At 46.7% G+C, this 14,408-nt stretch overlaps 1 long non-coding RNA gene across 1 annotated transcript in view; it reads right to left on the bottom strand.

Moving 5' to 3' along the window:
- Nucleotides 1-13,935, bottom strand: part of LOC143940000 (uncharacterized) — a 43,125-nt gene extending 29,190 nt beyond the window's left edge. The window contains exon 1 of the long non-coding RNA XR_013263792.1: nt 13,857-13,935. This is a non-coding gene — a long non-coding RNA (uncharacterized LOC143940000). The remainder of the gene's footprint in view (nt 1-13,856) is intronic.
- Between the last annotated feature and the right edge of the window lie 473 nt (nt 13,936-14,408).

Genomic DNA, 14,408 nt, shown 5'->3' with positions numbered 1-14,408 from the left:
TATATATATATATATATATATATATAATATTTTTGGGGGATATTATAGCAAAAACTTAAAAATAATGCAATTTTTCAAAATTGGCGCAAAATATTATAGATTATAGCGCAAAAAAAAGCGCAGAGGTAATCAAATACCACCAAAAGCTCTATTTGTGGGAAAAAAAAGGACGTCAATTTTGTTTGGGAGCCACATCGTACGATTAGTTAAAGCGACGCAGTGCTGAATCGCAAAAAGTGGTATGGTCTTTGGCCAGCCAAATGGCCCGGGGCTTAAGTGGTTAAGGAACAGAATACTCATCGCTTTTCCTTCAGAGTCCTACGCATAAACGCCGGCCCCGGCATGTATGCGTGGGAGTGACATCATCGTGACTCCTGGCCACTCACACAGCTGGAGTTTGCGAACCCAGAAGTTAGACCTGATGAAGATGGAACAGCCTTCAGTGGTGACAGCGTGTTGCTGGAAGGCCTAAATTTTCAGGTATGTTTCACATAATATGCTAGAATGCGATGTACTAGCACATTATAACATTGCCTTTCAGGTTAAAAAAAAACAAAAAAAACACCCAGTGGTTTACTACCGCTTTAAGGGATTATTTTTTGTATTTTTCTTTTTTCACTTGCTTGAGAAATTTAAATGTGTAAAAGCATGTTTCATATGTTTTGCATGCGAATTGCTGTTTAAAAGAATAAAAATTTATGGAAAATAAAGTGTGGTATATCACCAAGGACAAATATGTAAATAATCTCTCCAATCCCCACAATGTCATAATACAACATCTATTATTCAACATTCATTAGGCATAATCATTGTGGATGTGGGGTTGATCTCAACACGTTTTAGAAACTTCTTCAGGAGATCGGGGTAATAAGATATTAGTAGTAGAAAGGAAAGGGGGGTAGTAAGATATTATCTATAACGGAAAGATGTGCTAAGATTGAAATATTTACAACATCAAGATAGTGTGTATATCTAGAGCAGTGTTTCTCAACTTTTTTTTTCAGTCAATGCACCATTAATAATTATGGACAGTCTCAAGGCACCCCATTCTAAAATGTAAAAAAAACTATTCTAAATAGTTTTACATAATGCATCAGCATTGACACATGTCAAACATTCAACATTAGAGGTGATTTATTGTTCCAAAGCAAATATACTTTTCCACACTGGTACCAACTAGTATTCCAGGGTTTCTCCTCTCCCTCAGTTTCTCTCCATCACTCACAGCTAATGTGACCCTAGTGTTGAAGGAGGGGGGGGGGGCAGGGGAGGGTCAAACGAAAATGCTGTGTAAGTGATCAATACCCTCCTTATCAACACTGATGACATCACTAGTCATTAGGATGCCAGTGGCAGGAAGGTTAAAATGGTGCACAATAAAAAACTGTGGCTTTGTGTAACCAAAAGGCAAGCTTGGTCCTCCTGCTTGCTTGTACAAATTTTTGGCCAGTTTTTAGGCATTTTGCCAAGGCACCCCTGAAGAAACCTCAAGGCACCCTGGTTGCAAAAGGCTGATCTGGAGAGTGATATTATTATTATTATACAGGAGTTATATAGCGCCAACAGATTGTGCAGCGCTTTAAAATGTAGGGAGACACTACATTAACAGTACAATTCAAAACAAGAGGGTTAGAGAAGCCCTGCTCCTGTAAGCTTACAATCTAAGAGGGAGGTGCTGGTGAAAAAAATAAAAAATAAAAAAGGTAGGGATTGTGAGGGATGAATTGATGAGGGGAGTTGAAAATTTGGTTGTTAGCTGGAGGTAGGATAGGCCTCCCTGAGATTTCAAGGATTTCCTAAAAGTGGACAGAGTAGGAGATAGCCGGACAGATTGGGGTAGTGCGTTCCAGAGGATGGGAGAGGCTCTGGAGACGTGCATGGGAGGAGGAGACAAGGGAGCTAGAGAGCAGAAGGTCTTGGGAGGAGTGGAGAGGACGGTTTGGGTGATATAGCTCTGTGCAGAATTGTGAATGTCTTTGTATGTTATTGTTCGTTTTCTTAATTTTATTCTTTGGCCAAGGTAAAGCCAGTGGAGGGATTGACAGACATCACAAACACAGTATGAGTGCAATGTGAATAAACCTGCTCCCGATCAGCCTATAAAATATGTAGCAATCTCCTAAATAGGTGCTAGAATAGAGTATAGCTTTGGTCTGCTTACCAGGAAGATGAGCAGGTAAAACTTAAAGTGTGCTCTGCCTACCAGGGAGCAGGATCTATTGGTTAGGTCAGCTCATTTGTGCTCAGGCGCAGCTCAGCTTGTTTGACTGTCCCCCACTGGTCCAATAAGGAGGCAAATTGGACAGTAGAAGGGGACCTGAGAAGTAAGTGCACAGGCTCTGTTACAGTCCTGACAACTGGCAGGGGAAAACTGCTGCATTGCATGTTGGGATACTGTATAAGAGCCCAGGGTACATATGCTCAGAGTTAGTTGAGTCAGGGAACAGAGTCCAGGAGGGAAGGGTCGGCTATCTACTCCTCCGCAAAGGTGGTCGTATGGCCTTGGGTGGCCGAGAGTGAGAGTGATAAACTGAACCCAGAGGTCCCGCAGAGCTGACTGGAAGGAAGACACCAAGAGGGATCTGATTCTGCCTACTGCAAGTACAGATCTGGATCTTTGGGACCTGTCGAGTGAGGGCCAACCCCTTCAGCTAGAAGAGTCAGTGGATGAGTGCCAGCAGGGCCGTATCAGGGGAGTACAGCCGATACAACTGTAAGGGGCCCTGGGCCCAGGAGAAGGCAGAAGGGGAGCCATATTGTGCAGTACACAAATGATCTCGCAGCTTCTGATGCTCTGTGTCATTGAGCTTAGACATCAAGCTCTTTACTGCCACCTCTGGCTACTAAGTACATGTGCGCCTCTCATGTGAGCTACCTGTACAGGAGGTTCCCGAGTTACGAACCTCCGACTTGCGAACAACTTCTAGTTACAAACGGCAGGCGGCGCTGGTGGGCACATCGGAAAACGACATTGGAAAACAGCGAAAAACATCAGAAACTGCTGTTCTGCGCATGCACGTCCGAATTACGAACAAACCCTTTTTAAGAACAAACAGGCAGTCCCTAACCTGTTCGTAACTCGGGGACTGCCTGTACTGTGCTCGTGTCAGCAACATGTCAGCTTTGTCAAAATGATCTGGGACCAGGTAGGAAGATGTATTTTACAAGTAGGGGCTGTGAAGGAAAGGGAGGTGGGCTGTTTGTGTACAGTACAGGGAGAGGCCAGAAACTTGTGTGTTTTACAGATTTGTGTATATGGAGGGCTGACATATATACGGGTGTGTGCGAGGTGACATATATACACAGGTGTGTGTGTGTGTCACATACCTGGTATAGGAGCCCAGAATGCAGGAAGCGGCCTCTCGTAAGCCTCTGGCTCGAGAATGCCTGGAGGTGGGAACAGGAGTTCTAGAGTTCAGAGGGCACAAGTGCCGAGCTGGTGAAGGACAGGTCCGGACCTTGGGTAGTGGAGGAACCACAGAAGGGTTGGAAATGTACAGGCACAGGCGGTCAGGCTGAAATGGCAGGTAGCAGACAATGGCAGGCACAGGCGGTCAGGCTGGAACGGCAGGTAGCAGACAACAGCAGGTACAGGTGGTCAGGCTGCAATGGCTGGTAGCGGACAGCAGACAACAGCAGGCACAGGCGGTCAGGCTGTAACAGCTGGTAGCAGACAGCAGACGACAGCAGGCACAGGCAGTCTGGCTGGAACAGCAGGAGGCAGAAGCAAGGTCAAAGTACAAGCCGGTACACAGGAAGAGACAGAAGCGTGGTCAGACAGGCCGGAGGTCAGAGGCTGGCAGCAAGCAGACGTCGTCAGGAACAAGCCGGGTAACAAGAATCAGGGACAATCGGGTAGCAGAAGGCAGAATAACCAGACACGCTGTAGACTGGACAGCACAGAGGCACGGTAACAGGTTCCTTAAGTAGCCCTTTGGGCGCCAAGAACGGTCGCACGGCGTGTCTGCGCGCGCCCGCGTGAAACCGTGCACCCGTTCGTGACCCCACGCACCCGTTCGTACCATCGCGCACCCGCGTGCGCCCGTTCGTACCAACACGCACCCGTGTGCGTCCGTTCACACCAACGCGCGCCCATGGATACTGGTTAGTTCTCAACATGGGGATTCCGTGAGCAGGCCTTCCATATGCCACTGGATTCCGGGGACCACCATGACAGTGTGTGTGTGTGTGTGTGTGTAGGGGGGGGAGAGACAGTATACAGGTGGGGTAGCTGGTGTGCGGATTCGGTGGGATGGCTCATAGGCAAGCCCTAGGGAATGTTGGTGGTCAGGCTTGGGGGGGGGGGGGGGGGGCAGGCCTAAAAGGTGAGTAAGGGCCACAAAAAATTCTGATGGCTGCCTTGGGAGAATGTAATGCATCAAATCTGCTGCTAGTGAGAGCAAGAAGACTTAATTCCTCCTTACATGTGGCTGTATGGTTAGAGCAATGAGACCGATTCCACAAATAATCAGGTGAGGCCAAGTGAGAGTTATCCTTATCCATTGTGAATAGTTACAGTTTGGGTACCCCACTAACACCTTCTCCCATTCAAGTTCCAAAATAAAATACAAAAAGCCCAAACACCTTGGACTGGTCATAGAGTGGAGAGCAAGCAGGAGTAAGGGTGGGACAAGTGGAAACCCCTAGCACCAACGTGGAAACTCTTAGCAACTAGCTGCAGGTAACCAGAGAGAAGCCTATGAAGTCAACACACAGCAAGCCCTATGGGGCCAGTGCTAAAGATTAAAACAGATCAGTCATTGTCTCAACCTTTGGGAGAGGAGCTCATAACCCCAGAAGGGCCAGTGGAACCAAGATTACCATCTAGTATCAAATATTATATGCAGTTACATATGTTCAGACCTGGTTATGTCACACAGCGGACACATGTATGCTGAAATAAGGATTGCTCACAAAGCTTCATTTGTGGCTAGCACTACATTCTCCATACATTACATGAACACACAGTAAAATGTCCTCTTCCTATACAAGTAGGGTAAGAATTGATTTACATTCCCATCCTGTGTGTTGTAGGAATGTACATCAGTGACAGTGGCAGCATTGTCCTTTTTAAAGGACTGCATGAATAGAGATCATATACTCGCATAATACCACAGTGTGTAAGTGAATATATACTTCCTGTACAGCACTTAATACTAATAACTAATATAGAAAAACATCTATGTCAAAAACAGAACTCAGTGACAATTCAAAGTTGCTGATAAACAAACATACTATCACAACTTAAAAACTAACATACCGCAAGTCCATATAAACTTCCTATACAAGCAACAAAGTATCTATATTCCATAAATGTGCAAAAGACCTCCACCTATAATTGGAAATCCCTGGTTTTACTGTCAGTCCTTTTGCTTTCCTATTAAAACTGACCACCCTAAGCAGGATAGCACAGCATGGTCAGTTCTCTCTAGCCGTTCTGGGAACTCAGTGTGCTCTCCTTCAAAAATCAGACTTGTCCTGACACGGACCCCTACCCCCCCCGCCGCCGCACAGGCTCCCATTGAAAGCTCAGTGTCCTGTTGCTGCTCCTCCCCTCGCTTGTACGCAGCTGACAACAGAGGGAATGTGATCACTTATTTAAAAAAAAAAAGTATTTTTAATGTTTTGCCTTTCATTTCTAATTCAAACTGAATGGGTTGTTTTACAAGGTGATCGTTTACAACCAATTTAAACTGGTCATAGAGGAATTCTCCTGGTAACACTAGAGTCATCTGTTCAGATCACAACCAAGGCACTATCTGGCTGGAGTGTGCATGTTCTCCTTGTGCCTGTGTGGGTTTCCAAACTCTAAATTGGCCCTAATATGTGTATATATATATGAACCTGAGTTGGGGACCGTAGATTGTAAGCTTCTTAAGGGCAAGGACTTATGTGAATGTGTGTAATATGTATATTATATATTTTCTATACACTATATACTTTAAGTACCGTATATACTCGAGTATAGGCCGACCCGAATATAAGCCGAGGCCCCCAATTTACCCCCAAAAAAACTGGCAAACTTATTGACTCGTGTATAAGCCGAGGGTGAGATATGCCTGTCCATCCCTGTGTGTGTGTCCGTCCCTGTGTGTCCGTCCATCCCTGTGTGTGTGTGTGTCCATCCATCCATCCATCCCTGTGTGTGTGTGTGTCCATCCATCCATCCATCCCTGTGTGTGTGTGTGTCCATCCATCCATCCATCCCTGTGTGTGTGTGTCTCCATCCATCCATCCCTGTGTGTGTGTGTGTCTCCATCCATCCATCCCTGTGTGTGTGTGTCTCCATCCATCCATCCATCCCTGTGTGTGTGTGTCTCCATCCATCCATCCCTGTGTGTGTGTGTCCATGTGTGTGTGTCCGTGTGTGTGTGTGTGTGTGTGTGTGTGTGTGTGTGTCCAGCCTACCTGTGTCCCGAGCCTCCGTCCCGTGCCTTGCCTCCTTGCCTCCGTCCCGTGCCGTGCCTTGCCTCCTTGCCTCCGTCCCGTGCCGTGCCTTGCCTCCTTGCCTCCGTCCCGTGTCGTGTCGTGCCTTGCCTCCGTCCCGTCCCGTGCCGTGCCTTGCCTTGCCTCCGTCCCGTGCCTTGCCAGGATCGCCTCGGCGGCCATTCTAAAATTCAAAAGCCCCGCCTCCGCCTCCGCCTGTGATAGGCGGAACACTGAATTTCCCAGCAGCCTGTGTTCCGCCTATCACCGATATCGTCTCATCCTCGTACTACGGACGAGGATGAGACGATGTCCGTGATAGGCGGAACACAGGCTGCTGGGAAATTCAGTGTTCCGCCTATCACAGGCGGAGGCGGAGAAGGAGGCGCGGCTTTCAAATTGTAGTATGTCCGCCGTCTGTCTGCTCGATACGCTGATCGAGCAGTCAGACGGCGATGACTCGAGTATAAGCCGAGGGGGGCACTTTCAGCCTCAAAAAAGAGGCTGAAAATCTCGGCTTATACTCGAGTATATATGGTACCTGTAAAAAATAAATAGAGCAACTTTTTCAAGGGAATAGTTTGGCATTAGTATGTTCAACTATATATTGTATATAGCAGTGATGGCGAACCTATGGCATGCGTTCCACAGCTGGCACGCAGAGCCATCTCTGTGGGCACGCGAGAGGGTCCTGGTTCACGGTGGGGAGAACATGGCAGCAAACAGCGGCGAGGTGCAGGAAATTAACTGCACGAGTGAGTGGGCGGGTGGCTCCGCAGCCTCCGCGCGGAAGGCTACAGACCTGAGAGCACGCGAGGGAGAGAAGCAAGCAGCGGCGAGGTGCGGGAAACTGTCTGCATGAGTGAGTGGGTGGCCCCACATTCTCCGCGTGGTAGGCTACAGGCCTGACAGCACGCACGGGAGGGAGAGAAGAGCTTCGCTGCTTCATTGTATGGCTGAAGAGGGGCACAGCATCCCTGGCGCCTTCCGGAGCTTGGACTCCTCAAACCTCCTTCAACAGTGAGGCCCGGAGAACAGACTGACCATGGGCCCAGAAGACAAGGACAGGAGAGAGGCGCAGGCTGTGAGGGAGCCGCTGGATGGAACAGGGATGGAGACAGGTACCGGGCACAATTATACACTGAATACCTGCAGACAAAGACTGGGGCAGGGAGGCAGAGCAGGGATTGCAGATAAAGACAGAGCTATAGGTCTCCCTTTCTCTCAGCTCTCCTCTTTTTCAGCCCCCGTGTCCCCCTCTTTCTGCTCCCCCTCTCTGTGCCCCCCCTCTCTCTCTCTCTCTGTCCCCCCCCTCTCTCTCTGTGTCCCCCCCTCTCTCTCTGTGTCCCCCCCTCTCTCTCTGTGTCCCCCCTCTCTCTCTCTGTGTCCCCCCTCTCTCTCTCTCTCTCTGTCCCACCTCTCTCTGCCCCCCCTCTCTCTCTGTCCTCCCCTCTCTCTCTGTGTCCCCCGTCTCTCTGTCCTCTCTCTCTCTCTCTGTGCCCTCCCCTCTCTCTCTGCCCCCCCTCTCTTTCTCTGTCCCATATTTCTCTCTCTCTGCCCCCCTCTCTCTCTCAGCATCTCTCACACTTCTCCCCCTCTGTGTTCCCCCCTCTCTCTCTGTGCCCCCGTGTGTCCCCCATCTCTATCTATCTGTCCCCACCTCACTCTGTCACCTCTCTCTCTCTCTCTGTCCCCTCTCTCTTTCACTGTGCCCTCCCCTTTATCTGTCCCATATCTCTCTCTCTGTCCCATCTCTTTCTCTCTCCCCCTCTGTCCCATCTCTCTCTCTGTCCCATCTCAGCATCTCACACCCCTCCCCCTCTGACCCCCCCTCCCCCTCTCTGTGTGTGTCCCCTATCTCTATCCATCTGTCCCCCCCCTCACTCTGTCACCTTTCTCTATGTGTCCTCTCTCTCTCTCTCACGCCCCTTTCTCTCTCTCTCTCTCACAAACCCCTATCTCACAACCCCCCTCTCTCTTACACACACCCCCATGTCTCTCACACACACCCCCATCTCTCTCACACACCCCCTCTCTTTTGCTCAGCACCCCTCTCTTGCGAATTGCCGTGTTGGCACTTTACAACACAAAACCAACTTATTTATTTCAGTTTTGGCACTCAGACTCAAAAAGGTTCACCATCACTGGTATATAGCATCTGAATGACTAGACTATCTTACCTTACTTCTCTAATTCAGATAATGGAGTGCAGATTCAAGGACAGGAGTTAACACAGATGATAGATGCACTATGGCAACAGCAATAAACATAATAGTAATGAATGTAATCCTACGAAGAGTGAAGCACTCCTTAGACCCCTTTCACGTTGGAGATGTTTTTCTGCTTTTTAACGCTAAAACTAGCACCTGGAAAACATCTCTCAATGCTCCCCAGGGTGAAAGCCAGAGTGCTTACACCACTTACGCCACTCCTCCAACGCCCCTGCCCATTGAAATTAATGGGCACCGCTGCCTAAGCGCCTCAGCAGCGGCACTACAGGGCGCTATTAACCCTTTCCTCGGCTGCTAGTGAGTGTTAAAAGCGCACTGCTAGCAGCCAAAAGGCATCGCTAAAACTAGGGTAAAGTGCTGCTAAAACTAGTGATGCTTTACCGCTAACGTAGCAGACGGGTCAGTGTGAAAGGGCTCTCAATATAAAATGACCAAATGTAGACTCAAATGTGCATATAAACAAAGCCGCTCATAAAATTTCTATGGTAGTTAATTTTCTATAAATAGTGTGGGTTTTTTGTAATAAATAACGGAAGATTTTATACTTTCCTGACGATAATTTTCCTTTCCTGATGCAAAGCATGACAGCATACACGGAAGGGATAGGCTCCGCCCCTGCCCAATCAGGACTGGTTATACTATATTTAAATAAGTCGCCTCCCCCTAGGCACTATACTCATATGTGAAACACACAAGGGAAGGACCTGTATGCTGTCATGCTTTGCATCAGTAAAGGAAAATTACCATCAGGTAAATATAAAATTTTAGTTTTCCTGACACAAAGCATGACAGCATACACGAATGGGATATAGAACGCCCACAAAACCTATAAGGGAGGGCCATACTGAAGCATTTGAATCAACATATCGTCAGACTAGAACTGAAGTCGATTCCCTTGCTTCCAATGTTGTCCGATTGACTCTGCAATAGGCAAAAAAAAATAAAACTAAATGGCTTGTAGTTTAGGAACCCGGTTGGCATCCTATAAAATTCTGGACCTCTGAATTTTGTCCATGAGTACATCCATCTGATAAAGTGAGCTCTGCACTAGATTGATGAATTTATCTTCCTTCTATAAGCCCTTCAGGTTACTCTGACCCAAGATAATGCTAATGTCTTAGCGAACAGTGTAAGTCTTCTTCTGATACTTCCAGGCCTGAAGAGGCCACTGTCTGACCTTCTAGAGAAAGACTACTTCCATGTATTTCTTCCACATAGAGTCCCTTACTCCAGCTTGTGGTGACGCTTGACATCTTAGTTTTGACATGCTGGAAGGGTGATGTCTTGACCCAGAAGCAAAGATGGAAACCGTCGTCTGGTGCTGGTGAAGAAGAAATCAGAGCCATTTTGTTTGATCATGGTAGCAATAAAGGTTGTTTACTGCTTGACGCTTGGATCTCTGAAAGCGTTCTCAAAGACGTGATCCCCTTAAGAAATACTACTTTGGTGTCACTGAACCTATTGCGGTAGTATTGTTCAGAAGAATGACCCTAGTTGCAGTCAGGAGCAGAGGATTCATCCTGAAATTCTGCAAGATTTTCCATGTTCTAGTATAGCTGGAGTTTGCCGCTGGTTCCCCCGGCTTCCACCAGGTTTAAAATTAAGGCAAGCTCCCGCAATGAGCCTTTCTAACTTGATCTCCCAGTTGCTAGATGTAAGGTGGCTGAATTTGTATACACTTGTTGTGCAAGGTCTGAGATCTCAGGAAGACTAAAATAGGAACTTGGGCCAAAGACTGTACTTTGAGGACACCATGGCCTCTAAGGCCACCAGATCATTGTCCTTATCCCAGCTGTATGACTACGGATCCTGGTTGAACTAGACAGACTTGTGTCCTTTTTCAACCTGCCCAACCATGCACTATGATCCTGAAGAGGAGCTTAGAGATCACGAGTCTGGTGGCTATACAGGCTAACCTGCTGACCCAGCTGGATGTTAGTAGCTCCACTTCTGGGAAGCTCCTCTTGCAGGAATGACATCCATTCCTAACCATTGAGTTTACTGCCAGGTTGAGATTAATTTAACTGCTTGTTGGTATAGGGAAGCCAATCTCAACCAGTGTTCCGTGGACCCCTGGAATTCGTCCAGAGGTTGCTAGGGTTTCCTTGAGCTGCGGCTGATGAACTACCTTTTTGATGGTGCCTACAGAGTTCAAAGGTTCAGCATCACTTCGCAAAACCAGCAGCATGACAAATATATATTTTTAGCTGTCTCTAAGGTGGCATTCTGAGCACTCTTTTAAAGGGGAACTATTGACCACCCTTAACATCCAAGGCTTGGTATTTTACCATATCTGAAGTTCCGAGACATTAGAACATAGAGCAATGAGATGAGACAGGTTGTACTGTTGGCAACCTGAATAGGATATGCCTCTTGCCAGGACAATAGGAGATTACCTATAGCCGTCTGTTTGGAGCATACCTGAGGCCTCCCAGGCTGCGTTGCCCAAACGACTTTCCCACTTGGGAATCACTGTACCCCTGCTGTTAGACACTTCATCCTCCACTGGCCTATGTCATTGACTTGAGCTAGGAGGTCACCAACGTGAATAGACTAAATGATTATTACATCTGGAAGTTTATGAAAGTTGATAAGCTTAACTATCCTTAGCCACCATCAATGGGACTAATCTCATATGTGGGGTTATCTTCCCTGGCATAGGAAGCAAAATCTTTCATTACCTTAGAAGGCCAGTTTATGGATGTTCTTAATCTTCTTGACCATTCGAGACCATGGGATACAAACAGATGGGATAGAGCTAGGACTTGCCCACATGAAGGGCGACATTATTAGGACTTTAGTGGAGGCAATTCTACAGTATTCTCCTGAATGTCTAAAATGCCATTATAATGCAATTAATTGGCCTTCCCTCTGAATCTGGGTTTTCCAGGACCTGGGAGGGTGTTGAGCTACCCGCATCTGTTGCCCACATGAAGAACCTGAAGCCCTTGCTTCTGGAAGACAGACACTACTGGAAAATGTGGAAAAGTCAGTGGTTGCTGAATGAGCCCGAAGTGAAATTCTCAGAAGACTGGGCGTAGCAAACTGGGCATTTAGACATCAGCTAGATCTAGACTGTAGCGGTTTTAGCAGATAGTTTTGAGTGATTGTTCTCAATGACTCCATATGACATTTTGGAACTTGATCCTTTGTTACACATCCTGCCTGACAACAATGGACCAATTGTTTCCGTTGGACAAGATTTAGTAACATTTGCTTAAAGCCTTGCTTGCTCTTAGGAACCATAGTGGGAATTAGAGGAGTTGAAAGCGTGGGAAGAGATTCTATTGACTTCCTTACTGCACCAAGTGCAACTTGCCAGAATACCTGGAATGTTCCGTTGTTGTCCCAAGGTTTTGTTGCAGACAGATCACAACAAAAAGACAAGTGCTGCACAGGCTCCACTGATCCTGAGTCACCTGCCCAACTTTGCATTACATCTCTGCAATATAACACCTACTGGGCACATTTGAGTGAAAAGGAACTTTGCTGCTCCTTGAGAGGATCAGACTTGAGCTTAGGTGATTAAAGACGATCATGGATCTTCCAATCTTTCTCTAGCTTTTCTCAGGCCCTGCCACCAACTCTTTGTTCTGGGCCTAGGTGACTAGCCTAAGGGATTAGTCTCCAATTCCAATCGACTTAGAAGAGGTATATGCCATCCGTGGGATACGACATAAGGCTTGACTAACCCCACAGAATAGGAAGATGAACAGCCTGCTGCCTCCATAGTGGTTACACTGCCCCACTGGTCAGTCTAATGTCACTCATGGAGCCAAAAACCACAGAGGCATATTACTGGCCAAGTTTGCCCTCAAATTGTCTGCTGAGAACCAAATAGCCTTGGCTACTTTAGTGCATTCCAACACAGGCTATACCATAATCCTTAATGGTAGCATAAATCTTCATTTCCATTGCTGTTTCCATGTTTTTGCGACGGCCATTGCATCATACGCTGGCAGACTGGCACTTCTGGCTGGTCTGATGAAGCTTTCTTGACTTGGCCAACTGCCTTTGCAGTACGAGTTGGGCATTACAGAGGGGATCTTGCCTCCTCAGCTATCATGAAGACACATCTGGTCAATCTGTTGAATGCTGTTTGGCCTGCTGTCTTTTGAGACAGGAGGTACCCTTTAAACAGACTCAGCTTAGCGACTAGACATCCACCCAGTCAGTTTTCACTTGAGTCAACACATCTGCCGTTGTGTTTTACTGCCGCCTGATATGCAACTTGGCATAGCATCTTGGCGGGCACGTCAACTCACCACACTCCCCATTCTGCCCAGGATGGTCCTTATGCTTTCTTTTAGCCTGCCCCTTCTGGCAGCACTTTGAATGTATAACAGTTTTCGAGCCAAACAGGACCTGTCACTGCTGGAAGAACAAGTTGCCACTTTCCTTTCGGGAGTGGTGCTGGTACTTAAGGGCTGGAGAGTTTTACAATCTATACTGCCTACGCACTCTTTTGTATATGAAAGCATACCTACCTGATCCTCACCTTATTGATCGTGGCTGGTCTCTGTGTGGCTCAAGATATGAGCTGCAGGTTTGTGGTAATAATAAAATACCTGGCACTGGCAGTACTGGCTAGGACATAACCTTAATATAATATCAGTGGCCATCCACACAATCAATTGCAGACATTGAAGCAGAAAATGGATCTATATGCTGTGAGCAAGGATTAACCCCTTTGACAGAAGCAATTACAGATATGTAACAGTGCTTTAGGTAGTTACTAAGAAAAAACATTTTTTTTAATGCTTGCATGTAGACATAACAAATAGGTTAATGCATAGCAATCATTAAACACATACCCTAGAACGCATAGCAGCAACACAATGCATAGCAGTTACATCCAAGCTGAAGCATCATTTTGTCATCATAAGCAGAGAAATGAAGGGTTAATATACGTGGCAGGATCACCTACACTAGGCAACTGCCCTGTAAAGGTTAAAAACAACAAATCCAAGCATTACAGCATTGCTACAGTGCTCCAAAAACCTGCAAAGCCAGGCATTGCTGAGTTAATAGCAAGACTCAACTTTGCAGCACATTAGTAGTCCTATAGACATACAAAAAAAATGCTGTGAAGCAAATGAAACAGACAGAACAATACACAGCAGTTTAATTTACTTTGGCAGCTTGCATATTAACAGCATAATGATTCAGACACACCATGACAGCCCATGGAACGATTACCTGTTTTGTGCAACACCCTTCCTTGACTGGCTCTAAGGGGGATGGGAGAGGCTCCATACCTGGCAGGTGGACACCAATCCATTCCCAGGCAGCCACTGCCACAGCGGGCCAGAAGTTACCCCATTATCATCTCACTGCTCCCTCCCTGAAAGCAGCATCCAGCCACAGAAAACAGACAAGGAGCCATCTTGGAAGGGGCAGCCCTGACCACAAAAAACTTCCAGCATCTTTGTAAGGGAAACCAGCATATCCAAAGCCAAACTAATAACAAAATGTGTGTGTGGGGCCACAACTTACCAGGGAGGAGACACTGGATCCATCTCAACTAACCTTAAGACAGAACTGTTTTACCTGCATCCAGAGACCAGTATCCCAGCCACCCAGTATCTGGACCTGGGGTGGGAAAAAAAAAATGAAAGCAACACGCACATAAAAAAAATCGGATAGTGCTTTTTAACTAAATAAATTGAAATGAAAATAAAATATGTAAAAATACATACAAATATGTATCAAAAAGATATGGAAAATGATTGGTATAACAAATACAGAAAA

Source organism: Lithobates pipiens, unplaced genomic scaffold (assembly GCF_037356315.1).
Source record: "Lithobates pipiens isolate NorthernLeopardFrog02 unplaced genomic scaffold, aLitPip1_a1.2 Scaffold_3, whole genome shotgun sequence".
NCBI lineage: Eukaryota > Metazoa > Chordata > Amphibia > Anura > Ranidae > Lithobates > Lithobates pipiens.
This window is presented reverse-complemented; position numbering and strand designations above follow the sequence as displayed.